Source organism: Scyliorhinus torazame, chromosome 21 (assembly GCF_047496885.1).
Source record: "Scyliorhinus torazame isolate Kashiwa2021f chromosome 21, sScyTor2.1, whole genome shotgun sequence".
In the NCBI taxonomy this organism is placed as follows: Eukaryota; Metazoa; Chordata; class Chondrichthyes; order Carcharhiniformes; family Scyliorhinidae; genus Scyliorhinus; species Scyliorhinus torazame.
Genome location: NC_092727.1, coordinates 22,959,010 through 22,974,028, shown reverse-complemented (window position 1 = coordinate 22,974,028; position 15,019 = coordinate 22,959,010). Strand labels below are relative to the sequence as shown.

Genomic DNA, 15,019 nt, shown 5'->3' with positions numbered 1-15,019 from the left:
AGTGGGGCACAACAGGGGTACACAATTCATTGTGAGCAATAGATTGTTCTCTTCTTGGCCTAGAACAATCTTCACCACGACAAATGAAGAAAGAGAAAATTATTTTAAATCAATTATCCCAACTGCATAAGACAAGGGAAGACCTGCAGAATGAGTGTAAAATACTTCAACACAATAAAAATCAATGGAGGATGTAATCTCACCTTGCTTAATTTCAGGGTGTTACAATTATGATGTTTATAAGATTGCCATGTTTTGGGATTATATCTTTAATGTAGAATAAAATGAATGGGGTCATGTGACCTGTCTGAAGCCTGTCTGCCAACAGGTCTGGGAAGAGGGGAGCTAAAGAGTAAAGGAAGGTCCAGATCGCTTTGTTGGGAAGAAGGTATAGGTGTTCGCACTTGGAGATAATGGCAGCAGCATTTGTGTTTGCAGTGGTTAGACTGGTAGTTCCCAATATCCCAGGAAGGTGTTGAGAAAGTCAGATTACATACAGTTAAGCTTTACACAGTCCATATAATTCCAAAATAGAATAGAGTAATAGTTAAAGTGCCAATGTCTTGTCAATTACATCAGTATGGTTTGTTAATGTCAATTACATTGTTAAGGTTAAGAGAAACAGGTGGAAGGTATCAACTTTCTTTGAGCACATATAAACAAGGGATAGCTGGGATACTGTCCCGCAAAAAGCACATGGGGCAGATTTGACGATAGTCCCCATGTTAGGAGTCTTTTCTGGGATGGGGACATTCAGCTGGTCTTCCCATCTGCAGACTTTAAATCCTTTTAACTGTCTGTCAGTATGCCAAGATGAAAGATCTCTGAGAATAAAGTGAAAGTTTTCCCATCTGCAGCCTTTAAACCTTTAAACTGACGCCCAGCGTGATAAGATGAAAGATCTGTGAGGTGGAGGTAAAGGTCTTCTCTTTAATGTCGGTAAAACCTTTGAGGTGTTTTTTTCACAGTTAATTTCATCACCCTTTATCTTTTTCAAACCTATGTGCATGCCTAAAAGTCTAAAATCTTTGAACTTCATTGGTTAGATCCAGTTTCGTTGACATTGCCATTTAGAAGTCTCTTTATTGACAGGTCTAGGCAGTTTCAAAAGATGGACTACCGTTGTTTATTCATTTAGCTCTACAGGGGCCATTAACTCTGAAGTACTTTCTCTTTCTAATCGCAGTTTTTTTTAAAGAAGCTGCCTCTTTGTTCTGAAGAGCTTCCGAGAGGTGTTGCCCAGCACATGGTCTTTCTAGAAAAACCAGCCAAAAGTCCCCATCCAAGCAAAGATACCCACCCTGAGCCCCTCCAGCCCATCCCAAGTCCCCTCAATGACCCTCACCTCCCCTAAAGAATCCTGCCCAAGTGCAGGGAGGGTGCTCACACCCTTTCCCCTTTTCGGATTGCAAGCTGCCAGGCCCCCGTTTCTCAGGACTTGCACCAATTCATGCCAGCAGGGCTCCCGGCTGGGGCTGGAACATCTCAGGAGGCAGGTGAATTAGGCTTCCTGCGTGATAATGATATTGAAACTAGGTTTAATTAGGTTTTTGCATGTTCTGGCCGGTCTGGGTGGGAACTGCATAGGGGGTGGTGGGGCGGGCTGGTATTCCCCCACTCCCCCACCCCTCCCCGCAGTGTCCAAGCATAATTTAAGTTCAGAGGGGAGAAAACAAATTAAACAACAGGCTTTAATGATGAATTCCAGTCAGGTAGGAAGAAAAATAATATTGTGTGTTATAGCTTTCTTTGTGGGGGACGTGGCTTTTCAATAATTAACAGCATCTGCAGAATTCTGTGTAGAAATTTCTGTGTTTTTGGATAACTACCTACTAATCCCTTGACCTTCATCTTAATGGAGCACCAATTATGCCCGAGCTTTGATCTTAACTCAGAACCTTATACCTGCTGTATTTCTGTAAGTGCTTAGCAACAGTCTGGTGAACAAAATACTATTGTCAAGCACAGAACAGCTTGTAACCCTGAAGAGGTAAATAGCATCTCAGAGACAGGATTATAATGATGGAATACTTCAGTAGATACCATTGTTTGGTCATGTTGGGAATACTGCTTTTCTTGATTTAAACAACATAAAAGAATTAAGTATGTACCTTTGAAATGTTTTCCTTAATTAATGCTGTTAGCACAAAGTCGCTGCTATTACTGACCTTATACTGTTAACGTTGCCTTTTAGATGGTTTCTGTATTGCTCTGTCAGGGCTGCCATTTTAAATATAGACAGCTGAGCAGAACAGAGCTTCATTCTACTATCCCTTCCAATGAGGCAGTAATATGATAGCTGCCATTCCAGCTGATCAGAAGAAAGCAGAATAAAGCAGGATATAAGGGAAAATATTAAATATAGCATTGAACTAAAAAATAACTTGGAGGTACATCCACCCAAATCATGGAAATACAATTGCTTCACACTTAAAAATAATATTACTTGAATGTATTTTATTTAAATAGTAAATCAAATAAAATGTTGACACAAACTGCTGGATTAGAAATCTTACCAATGGAACTTCATGGGCTTGATTTAATGGGGCAAAAATAGAGTCTTGTTTGAGAATACGCTTAATGAGCTGTTTCTTGGTGCCTGCAGCACTGAGAAAGAACCCACTATTTCACGGCACTTTGCCAGTTTTTCCCGCAATGGCAAGGAATGCCCCGTCGAGGCTGCACTAATGCCATTTCCTGTGCTGATGAGCTCAGCTCGCCAGGGCAGGTAGACGACTCGCAAATTGGAGCGCCATTTTTAAATGTCAATTCAACCCCCCTTACATAATCCAACAACATTCTCTAATGCTTGAAGACAGATTTCCTGAACTATTTATTTTCCATTTCAGCCATGAAGAAACAAACCATCTGGTTTAGTTTGTCAAAATCTCTCAGGTAAATTCTGCAGAGAACGAAGAAACATACATCATTACTCATAGACAGTTGGCTTTTATTTTTTTTTTTAAAAGCGTGCATCAATAAATAAATCAGTTTACAACAGATGTAATTTGAGCATTTTTAAATAGTCATCGGTCTGTTTTTTTATGGCCCTCGATAACATTGCTTTGCATATCATGATTAATTTGGAAAAGTTCTTTGTTGGCAATTTTATACTGTTATTTGCATGATAATGATGATTCAGAGCAATATAGATTTGGCATTAAGACAAGAGGAAGAGATTTCCTTGCTGGGGCCGGATCATCGATTTGAAGAATGGGGTAAGCTAGATATGCCAATTTGTACTTTTGCACGCTCTTAGGCTCAAGGTATACTCTGGACAATAAGGGTGTTCTACAAGCTGATGTCAACCAATTTCCTCCCATTATTCGTATTTCCCGTTGGCTGAATGTGGACACTGTAATCACAGAGACACCTGTGACGCAATGTTGCCTGCAGCTGGAGGAGGATGTGAAATATTCATTAACATATGATGGGGAACGATAACACTGGAAGATTTTCCCATAGGTTTGGTCTGCTCGGTAATTGGATTGCAGTCTTCTTTGATCAGAAATATAAGGGATAATTTCACAAATTTGCTTTTTAGAGAAGTGACAATAACAAATTTCATGAAGTTACCCCTTAAAGGGACCATGGTGATAGCATCAAGTACGGCAGCTGTCACTTAATCCCACGGGGCTGTGTTTATTGTGTGAAAAATTGACCACAGTTTGTCTCCCTCAGCTTTAGAAGGAATCCGTTTAAGGCACTAAAGCAACATGTTTTCAATTGTTCACACCATTACCACTAGCCTGATGCCACCTTGATATCAATTAGTGGAGACTGTAAATTATGTTGTGCCTTAGGATCTAAACTGGATTGAAATCGTTTCATTTAGGACGCTTCCAAATGGGTGAGGGAAAATAAAATATCATTCAATTAGTCAGGGCTGGATTGAAACTACTTGTGACACTCTGCCTATCATTTCAATAGGTTTCAATTCTTGTTTTTCTCAATGTTGCTGGATCCGATGCTTTGATCTTGGCTGTACTTTAGCAAAGGGAGAGTGCTGGGAAAATAGGGGGATGTTAACCCCCAAAATGAGGGAAAAATAATTGGGATAAAAGTTACAGAAATTAAGGCAAGGCAATGATGTTGTGGTGAAATGCTTGGAAAAGCAATGATATTGGAAGTGATATTATTAAGTGATGTCAGCCAACGTGCAGTCAGAGACTCTAAGTTGGCATTAACTACACAGCTACACATGACAGGAGTGAAGCGATGGGAAGGAAAAATGTCAAAATTCATGTGATCAGTCTTTTCCCTTCTTAGGATGGGCATCCATGACAATGCCAAACAGATCAGCAGCTGAGCCTAAGTAACTTCATGAGGAGCCTAAGCCATGAATAGTGAGAATTAATAGCTGACTTCAAATCCGACACCCTAGTCGTACATTCATTGATGGTTTCCAGCAGGAATCCCTGAAGGGCAATCAGGAGTAGATACTCTGGTCCATTTCTTTTTCCTGCTCTAACCTGGAAACATTGACGCCACATTAGCTCCCGGTTGAGGCTGACCCGCTCAGCACAGCCCGTAGATTGAACCTGGGCCTTCCGTGGTCTCTATGACTCAGTACTGACAGTTCACTCACTCACAGAGCAACCTAAAAAAAAAGTCCCTGAAATGCTTTTCCTGATAGGAAACAAGTTTTTGTTTAGTGGTGGAAACTTCACTTGAATCCAAACTGCAATTGAATCCAAACCCATTGTTTCCTTTAACTCATTTCAAAATGAGAATTGATTAATCTATAATGAATTCTAAATTCCATGGGGAAGACTTTCAATGTTGGCTACCCATTTCTTGTCTGAAAACGGGAGTTGAAATTTTTGTTGTACGCCCTTTTGCCTATCTGAATAAACTTGCAACCAAGCGTTTAAAATGGACGCCAAAGCAAAATACTGCAGATGCTGGAAATCTGAAATGAAAATTCAAAATTACAACAGTAAAATGTGTCACCCTTGATGTACATTCTTATAAGAATTAGTTCCTATTCCTTTGTGAACATTATAATAGTCATAGACCTGAAATTTTGGGCGGGACTCTCCGTTAATAGTCCACCCCGTTACCGTTGCTAGCGAGGACGGAGAATTTGACGCTCAGCCAAATCTCCCGTTCACTGCAGCGGGATCGGCGAATCCCACTGCCGGGAACGGACGGAGAATCCCACCTGTTAACTTTGTTTCTCTCCACTGATGTTGCCTGAGATGCTTTTTATTTATTTAGTCAACTTATATTTAGCCAGGTGAGTCAATTCCCGTTTACAATGAAAACCTGGCCAAGAGGCTAATGGCTCAGCAGCAGAATTTACACAACAACATCATTCAAACATTAAAAAATCATCAAACACAAATTAGCAGTGAAAGAATTGCCAGTTTAGCAATTCAACAAATCCTTTCGGCGGGAGTCGTCCATGGTAATAAAATTAGTTCGCTTCAGCTTTAGTTGTATTTCATTCCAGTAATTGAGCTGCTGAGTATTTGCAGCATTTTCTACTTGCGGGCGAACATACACTGCATGCCCATTCTCCAGGCATTGAGAGGCCGTCCTGAACATCTGGGGGCCTTGGCAAAATGATAACATTTACAGTGGGAGGGTTACAGTTTCACGTGGTGCCAGGAGGAGGAGGAGTGGTTTTTAATTAGCGTGTGACCCTATTTAACCCTGATTAGAAAATTCAGCCATGGGCAGCACGGTGGCGCAGTGGTTAGCACGGGGACTACGGCGCTGAGGACCCGGGTTTGAATTCCAGCCCTGGGTCACTCTCCGTGTGGAGTTTGCACATTCTCCCCGTGTCTGCGGGGGTTTCGCCCCCACAACCCAAAGATGTGCTGGTTAGGTGGATTGGCCACGCTAAAATTGCCCCTTAGTTGGAAAAAAAATAATTGGGTACTCAAAATTTATTTAAAAAAAAAAGAAAATTCAGCCATGTATTTTGGATGCCAGATGAGGACAGACTCCCAAGTTAAATGATCCACTGACACTCACTGTCTGGACTCAGAATGAAATATGGCTGCTTGGGGAGGCACGAGAGATCTGTTGACCGCCTGTGGAACCAAACCCCAGCAGAAATATTTCCAAAAGGGAATGGAAATAGAAACCAAATAAAAACTCCCTCAGCTTTGAGCCACTTGGTCCAATGGGAGCAACAGATGAGCAACAGTTAAACCTCTGCTGTCCAATCACTGTCAAGAGGGAGAGATGGCTTTGAAATGGAATGACGTGATCGTTCTCTCTGGATGTCTGAAATAACAGTGATGTCAGAGAGTGACGAGTGGCCAGAGATTGAAGAGACTTGTTCACATTCTTTGGCACTCCCCTCAACCACCTCCCATGTGGCTGAGTTTTATTAAAGTTTGGTATTGTTACTCTGAACTGTTGATCAGAAAATGAGCCCCTTTGTTCATCCCCTGTAGACCTTTCAAACATCACACCTGCAGACGGGTTTCCATCTCCCGAGAATGGACTAAAATCTTGCATAGTCTTTGTTCTGCTTTCTCAGCTGGATGTAACTTCAGCATGTGCTGTACATCACGGTCCGAGCAACCAAAACCAACAATGTGAATAATTATTTGTGTTCATTCTATTAGGAATTTGAAGGTTGAATTTCACTATAGTCTGTGGGATTGAAAGGTCAAGTGACAAGGTTTTCCATTTTCCTGATAAATGTGTTTCTTATATAAATTCCCATCTGCACATCACACTGTTGCCATAACATTTACACATCAGAATGTTGCTGCCAGCCAGCCAATCAGTCATCAGCATTTACTGTTATAAAGAGCCCCAGCCATCATTCATTTGGAAGGAGAATCACTCAAATCAAATCAAAATCAACCCTGTGTCACTCAGTCGGTATCAACTGTGCTTCACTCTACAGCTGTGCCAGTACAGGCTCAGTCTGAACTCTGACTGTATTTTATTATCAGGCAGTTAAATAAGAATCTATACAATTGCTGAGAGACGTATTCGAGTAAAACCCTCCCGATCAGCCAAGCACAGCATCATGGATTGTCATAAACAAGTTTTACCCAGTTGACTGACTCATACTCAAATTGATTGCAAAATGACATGCATTAATTATGGTTGTTCTTTGGTTGGAAGATAGGTTTTCCTTTCATCAGTTTCTGGTATTTATATTCTGAATACATTAAGGCAGCATTTTACCAAGTATGGTATCAAAGAACCCCAGCAAAACTGGAGTCGATGGGAAGCAGGGAAAGCTCACCGCTGGTGGGAGTGATACCTGGCACAAAGCAAGATGGTTGTGGTGGTTGGAGGTCAATCATCTCAGCTACAGGATATCACTGCAGGAGTTTGTCAGGGTAGTGTCCGAGGCCCAACCATCTAGCTGCTTCATCAATGACCTTCCTTCCTTCATAAGGTCAGAAGTGGGCATGTTCGCTGATGGCTGCATAATGTCTATAACACTACCCGGAGGAACTCCTGCAGAGATGTCTTGGAGCTGAGACGATTGACCACCAACTACCACAGATGCGGGCAGGTTGTTTCCACTGGCGGGTGAAAGCAGAACTAGGGGGCATAGCCTCAACATAAGGGGAAGTAGATTTAGGACTGTGTTTAGGAGGAACTTCTTCACCCAAAGGGTTGTGAATCTATGGAATTCCTTGCCCAGTGAAGCAGTAGAGGCTCCTTCATTAAATGTTTTTAAGATAAAGATAGATAGTTTTTTGAAGAATAAAGGGATTAAGGGTTATGGTGTTCGGGCCGGAAAGTGGAGCTGAGTCCACAAAAGATCAGCCATGATCTCACTGGATGGTGGAGCAGGCTCGAGGGGCCAGATGGCCTACTCCTGCTCCTAGTTCTTACGTTCTTACGTTCTTATGTTCTTCCTTTGGATTAGGTATGACTCCAACCTGTGGAAAACTTTCGCCCTGATTCCCATTGACTCCCATTCGGCTCGGGCTCCTTGATGTCATACTCAGTCAAATGCTACCTTAATGTCAAGGGCAGTCACTATCAGCTCACCCCTGGCATTAAGGTTTTTTGCCCATGTTTGAACCAAGGCGGTAATTAAGTCAAGAGCTGAGTGATCCTGGCAGAACCCAAACTGAGCGTCCGTGAGCAGGTTATTGCTGAGTAAGTGGCGCTTGATAGCACTTCTGATGACGCCTTCCATCACTTTGCTGAAGATCGAGAGTGGACTGGTAGGGCGGTAATTGGTCGGGTTGCATCTATCTTGTTTCTTGTGCACAGGATACACCTGGGCAATTTTCCACATTGCCGGGTAGATGCCAATGTTGTAGCTGTACTGGAACAGCTTGGCTAGAGGCATGGCAAGTTCTGGAGCGCAAGTCTTCAGTACTATTGCTGGAATGTTTTAAGGCAAAGATAGATAGATTTTTGAACAGTAAAGGAATTAAGGATTATGGTGAGTGGGCGGCAAGTGGAGCTGAGTCCACAGAAAGATCAACCATGATCTTATTGAACGGCGGAGCAGGCTCGAGGAGCCAAGTGGCCTACTCCTGCTCCTTATTCTTACATTCTTCTATTGTCAGGGCCAAGCACAGCATCATGGATTGTCAAAAACAAGTTTTACCCAATTGACTGACTCATACTCAACTTGATTGCAAAATGTCATGCATTAATTATGGCTGTTCTTTAGTTGGAAGATAGGTTTTCCTTTCATCAGTTTCTGGTATTTATATTCTGAATACATTGAGGCAGCATTTTACCAAGTGTGGTATCAAGGAGCCCCAGCAAAACTGGAGTCTTTGGGAAGCAGTATCTAGCGTCTTTAGCCGTTTCTTGACATCATGTGGAGTGAATTGAATTGGCTGAAGACTGACTGACATCTGATAGAATCATAGAATCATAGAATTTACAGTGCAGAAGGAGGCCATTCGGCCCATCGAGTCTGCACCGACCCTTGCAAAGAGCGCCCCACCCAAGTCCACACCTCCACCCTATCCCCGTAACCCAGTAACCCAACCTAACCTTTTTGGACACTAACGGCAATTTACCAAGGCCAATCCATCTAATCCGTACATCTTTGGATTGTGGAAGGAAACTGGAGCACCGGGAGGAAACCCACGCAGACACGCGGCGAACATGCATACTCCTCACAGACAGCCACCTAATGTGAGAATCGAACCTGAGACCCTGGAGCTGTGAAACATCTGTGCTAACCACTGTGCTACCGTGGGGGATGTTGGGAACCTCTGGAGGAGGCTAAGATGGATCATCGACTCGTCACCTCTGGCTACAGATTGGTGTGAGTGCAACAGCCTTATCTTTTGCACTGGTGTGCTGGGCTCCTCCACCATTGAGAATAGGGATATTTGTGGAGCCTCTCCCCCCAGTGAGTTGTTTAATTGTCCACCAACATTCATGGCTGGATGTGGCAGGACTGCAGAATTTAGATTGATCCATTGGTTGTGGAATTACTTAGCTCTATCACTTGCAACTGATATTGTTTGGCAGACAAGTAGTCCTATGCTGTAGCTTCACCAGGATGACGCCTCATTTCTAGGTATGTGCAGTGTTGTTCCTGGCATGTTCTCCTGCACTCTTCATTAAACCAGGGTTTATCCCTTGGTTTGTTGATAATGGTAGAGTGGGGATATGCCGGGCCATGAGGTTACAGATTGTGGTTGAGTGCAATTACGCTGCTGCTGATGGCCCACAACGTCTCATGAAAATGAAAATCGCTTATTGTCACAAGTAGGCTTCAAATGAAGTCACTGTGAAAAGCCCCTAGTCGCCACATTCCGGCGCCTGTTCGGGGATGCACAGTTTGAGCTGCTGCATCTGTTCAAAGACTATCCCATTTAGCACGGTGGTAATGCCACACAACATAATGGAAGGTACCTTTTGTGAGGGCCATGAAGAATCCAGCACGAGTTTCAAGGATACAAAGTAATAACATTTATTTACAATAACATATATATATACACAACAGCAGCAACCTCACTTGCTGCTTACCCCTTCCTGCTGGTTCCAAACTGGCCAGCTTTATTTATACAGGGAGTCTGCTAATGATTTCTCCGCCCCCCTCATTTGGGAAGCTCATACTCCCACAGGATTGTGGGATTGTCATTAGTCCCCAGCCAATGGTAAGCAGGCAGGTTATAACATCCCTCCCCCCCAAAGTCCAAGGAATCAACCGAAGACCCTGGTGAAGGAGGGTGTCGGACTCGTTTTGCCGCAGGCCGGACACCATTTGCATGAGGCGCTGGATCGGGCGGCGTGTAATGAGAAGGAGAACGGCGCTTCCGTAATGAACGGCATAACGGTTGTACATCCACGACCCGTGGGCCCAAGGATTCCCCTCTGATGCGTCCTATGTCTCCATCTCGGAGTCAGAGTCTGCTGCCTCTGTCATCTCGGCGTCTCTATCTCCGTGCGGTTCTGTAACGACCTGTGCAGACTTTGTGTGAGGCACCAGAGGAAGATTGTGAGGACTACTTTCCATTGTCTCTGGTCTCTGCGGCTGTAGAAATGAGCTCCGGGGGCAGGGAATCTTTGGAAGGGATAGTCTTCTGGACCAAACGTGGTCTACATGTTTGCGCTGGAGACGACCCTGGGCTTGCACCTCGTAAGATATAGGGACCGTTTGGCGAAAGATTACGCCAGGAACCCACTAGGCACCACCAGCAAAATTGCGAACGAACACTGGGTCACCGGGCGCAAACTGCCGAATCGGCCGATGCCGAGAAAAACCCTGTCCCTGCCGTTCTTGTGTGTGGCGTACATTTGCGCCAATGTCCGCGAAAACCATACGAAGGCGGGTGCGAAGTCTCCGGCCCATTAGGAGTTCTGCGGGAGCTACCCCAGTCACTGCATGGGGGGTGGTCCTGTACGTAAACAAAAAGCGAGCCAGTCTCGTGTCCATTGATCCGGAAGACTGCTTCTTTAAGCCTCGTTTGAATGTCTGCACTGCGCGCTCCGCCAACCCATTTGAAGCCGGCTGGTAAGGGGCAGTGCGGATATGGCGTATGCCGTTCATCTTCATGAACCTCGCAAACTCCTCACTGGTGAATGGAGTGCCGTTATCCATGACCAGAACCTCGGGGAGGCCATGTGTGCTAAAAGTCAAAGGCATCTTCTCAATTGTTGCGCAGGACGTTGTGCCTAGCAGCTTATGCACCTCTAGCCATTTAGACTGGGCGTTGATTAATAAAAGGAACATGGATCGTTGAAAAGGGCCGGCGAAATCCGCATCCAAGCGCACCCAAGGCTGCCCTGGCCATTCCCAGTGATGTAGGGGCGCGGCCGGCGGAAGCTTCTGATGCTCCTGACAAATTGAGCAGTTTTGGGCCACCTTCTCAATGTCGGCGTCGAGGCCTGGCCACCAAACATAACTCCGGGCCAACATTTTCATTTTGGTCACACCTGGATGCCCATTGTGCAAGTCTCTCAGTATCAGCTCCTGTCCTTTTTCTGGGACAATCACACGCGTCCCCCACAAGAGGATGCCGTCTTCCACGCTGAATTCTGACAGCTTGGAGGAAAATGCCCGCAACTCGCCTGGGAGCTGTCTATGCTGCCCACCATACAGGACTATGTGCCGAATCTTTGACAGGACTGGCTCCGTCCGGGTCCACTCACGGATCTGTGATGCCGTGACAGGCAAGGGATGATGGACATTGAAGTCTCCCATTCAGAGTACATTCTGTGCCTTTGCCACCCTCCGTGCTTCCTCCAAGTGGTGTTCAACTTGGAGGAGAACAGACTCATCAGCTGAGGGGGGGGGGGGGGCAGTACATGGTAATCAATAGGAGATTTCTTTGCCCATGTTTGAACTTATGGCATGAGACTTCATGGGGCCCAGAGTTAGAGTACATTTGAGTACAGTAGTCATGTTTTTAAAATAATCTTGTTTTGCAAGCCCAAGGGTCTTTTAGGAGCCAGAGTTGAAATTGACCATCGTAAAAGCCTGGGCTCATGTACTGTTGCTTGATATGGTGGCGTCCCTCATGAGTTAATGTATTTTCAGCCTGGGGAGTTAATTTTTTTTCAGCTTGGGGAGATGCTGTCATTGCTGGGTGGACCTAAGGAATTCAAACATTTCGAGACAACTTTTGAGTTGTGTTCTGACCTGCCTAACACTGAGTCCACAAATAAGGTATTTTTCTCTCACAGTAGGTTAGTTTTTTAAAAAATAATAGTATTTAAAGCAGCACAGACTTGTCTGAGTACAAGGGGGAAGCCGAAACACACCAGTTGAAGCAGCTTGTTGAAGATATCCAGCCAGTCTGCAAGGGCTATAACAGGAGCTAAATCTGTTCTGGAAAGTAAGTATTGCTCTGTGTGATTGGGATTGAGAACTGTCTGTTTTCTTTTTCTTTCTTGTTGTTTAATTGGGAATTGAGTAGTAGTGTTAAAAACGTAATTGTAAGCTATTTTCAGATGTGACATTGAAGAGTTTAATCCTGTGTCCATAATAATATTTTAGAAAAATACTGTATCCCTATATTTTCGTGCAATCACTCCTGGAGCAAAGTATTCTTTCCGAACAGTCTTACAAACTAAACTAAAATATTGGGGTTTCAGTCCAGTATCTGAGCCACTATTGGGCTCTGGTCTGGGATCGTAATACACTTCAATGTATTTGCATGCTACAAATTCACGAACACACATAAGTTGGGATGAGCACATATGTGGGGGTGGCATTCTGTTACTTCTAAATGCTGGATGTGAACATGCTATCTTTAAAAGAGAAATATGCACATTACCACAAAGGGAAAAAACTAGCCTCACAGTGCATCTCCCAACTTTGAATATTGAATCTCCTGAGGAGGCAGATTACATGGACCAGGGAGAGCTGAATGACAACTCCCATGCTCAAGTATTATTCTTATTATTTCCACCATACTCAAACACTTTGTAATATACAGGTTTACTGGGCAGCATCAGCTATCATTGGAACTAAGTATTGATAGACATACCATCCCAATAGAGACCCTTTTTTCTTTGTAGAGGAGCCCCCTGAGATGATGTGCCCAGCAATCAGAGACCAACAAGGCACAGGAAAGTGGTTATTAGGTGAAATGTATTGCCCATCAAGCCAGTAATAATGTAGGTCATTTTGAGTTCGACTTGCAGGGGCATATTCGTTGAGTTAAATAAAAGTCCTATCAAGTTATTGATTCATTCATCAGTTCTCCCTGTTGTGCACAACTTCAACCATTTCTCTTTGACTGGGCTTCAGCCTGACTCTCCGAATCCTTGAGTCATGTTTCCCCGTCACTGGATTGCAAATTAATTCAACATACAGCAGATGCAGGTTAGACTTAACCCTTGCCAGGACTATAACACAGTGCTCATCTGAACTGTCCAAACGACAGAATCACTGAAATAAAAACGGAAATTGCTGGAAATACTCAGCAAGGCGGACAGCGAGTATGGAGACTGAAACAGAGTGAGCATTTTGGGCCAAGTGGCTTTTCATCAGATTTTCTGCTTGAGAATGACAATGATTTATTCCACTGGGAATTGGTTGAATTTATTTGACCACTTATGAACTCTGCATCTGCTCAGGATTCCCAGTGAAATCATTGGCCAGATAATGTTGATCATTAGCTCCTTGTTTTGTTTTGGATGAAAATAAGATGATGGCACCATGGAGACTGCTGGGGGAATTGTGGTTTCACTTACATTCTATTGTTTCTCGAGTCTGACTTTATTTTACTTCATTGACTGAAGGCCTTTGCTATTCATATAATCTGCTGGGGAAGGGGTCTGCCAACATAGATGCTCTGAATGAAGCCTCACTCCTTTGAAAAACCTGTGATGAAGTGCCCTGTTTTTTGTGCTGTTGCTTTCTGGTGAAAGTGTTGAAAGTATTTCTGTTGACATGGTTTCTTCCAGTTGCTCAATACATCACCGGATAAGACAGCACAGTGGCACAGTGGTCAGCACTTCTATCTCACGGCGCCAGGGATCCGGGTTCAATTCCAGACTTGGGTGACTGTCTGTGTGGAGTTTGCACGTTCTCCCCCTGCCTGTGTGGGTTTCCTCCAGGTGCCCCGGTTTCCTCCCGCAGTCCAAAGATGTGCGGGTTAGATGAATTGGCCATGCTAAATTGCCCCGAGGTGGGGTTACAGGGATAGGGGGTTTGGACCCAGGTGGAGTGCTCTTTCAGAGGGTCAGTGCAGACTGTACTGTAGTGATTCTATGATTCTATAGAAGATTGATTAATATGGCATCATTATTGATGACTTGGAGGAATCCTTGAAATAATATTGTGGCATTTAACATGGCGACAGGCAGGATCATTCTTATGGTGGAACTTTTCTGCAGGTAGTGTTTGAACAATGGTATAATTCTTTGAAAACTTTAGATTGGTGGTAAAGGTCGATCTCCTTATACATCCTTACTTTCTTGGGGCAAACCCAAGTGATCGACGAACAACTGAGGGGCAGTCACAACGTTCTTTGTTTTCTCTGCCTGAAGTCCTCTTCCTCCACAAATCTATCATTCCTGTTTGAAGATTGACTGGATTCCTTGCGCTGAATGCTGGTCGCTGCCAACGAAATAGCTACAATCAGCAACGGTACTGAGAGGAGTGGAATATCTCAGCAACACAAAAATGCAGTGGTAACAAGCTGGTAATGTGTTAAATGTAATGCCATAGTTTGATGTAAATAGATAAATAGGACTTGACAGAAAAAGAGGTCTTCTAAAGCAACAATAAGCTGTCACTCACCTTCAACAATAATACTCCTAATGACCAAAGGGGGAAATTCCAGCGACGTCTGTTACAAAGCAATGCTGAAAGGGGGAACAGATAAAAAAGATCACTGATTTTGGTGTGGGACCATTCACATATGATTGCCTACAATTGAAGAGGTCTATTCAAGATCATTCATCTTCGTTGTGAGGTCTTCAAAAAGTCTACTCAATTTCCATTGTTGAATTTAGCAGCTCCTGGATTAGACAATCAAACAAGCAGGATTCGCTGTCATATCAAGCCTAAAAAGGATACTTTAATTAACATTAGGGCTCAGAATATTCACATACAATCATTCTCCAGACTGGATGCGACAGACAATTTAGTCTTAAT

At 43.8% G+C, this 15,019-nt stretch overlaps 1 long non-coding RNA gene across 1 annotated transcript in view; it reads right to left on the bottom strand.

Moving 5' to 3' along the window:
- The window catches only part of LOC140397960 (uncharacterized), a 29,062-nt gene extending 14,274 nt beyond the window's left edge, over positions 1-14,788 (bottom strand). The window contains exon 1 of the long non-coding RNA XR_011937351.1: positions 14,663-14,788. This is a non-coding gene — a long non-coding RNA (uncharacterized lncRNA). The remainder of the gene's footprint in view (positions 1-14,662) is intronic.
- Positions 14,789-15,019: the final 231 nt, after the last annotated feature.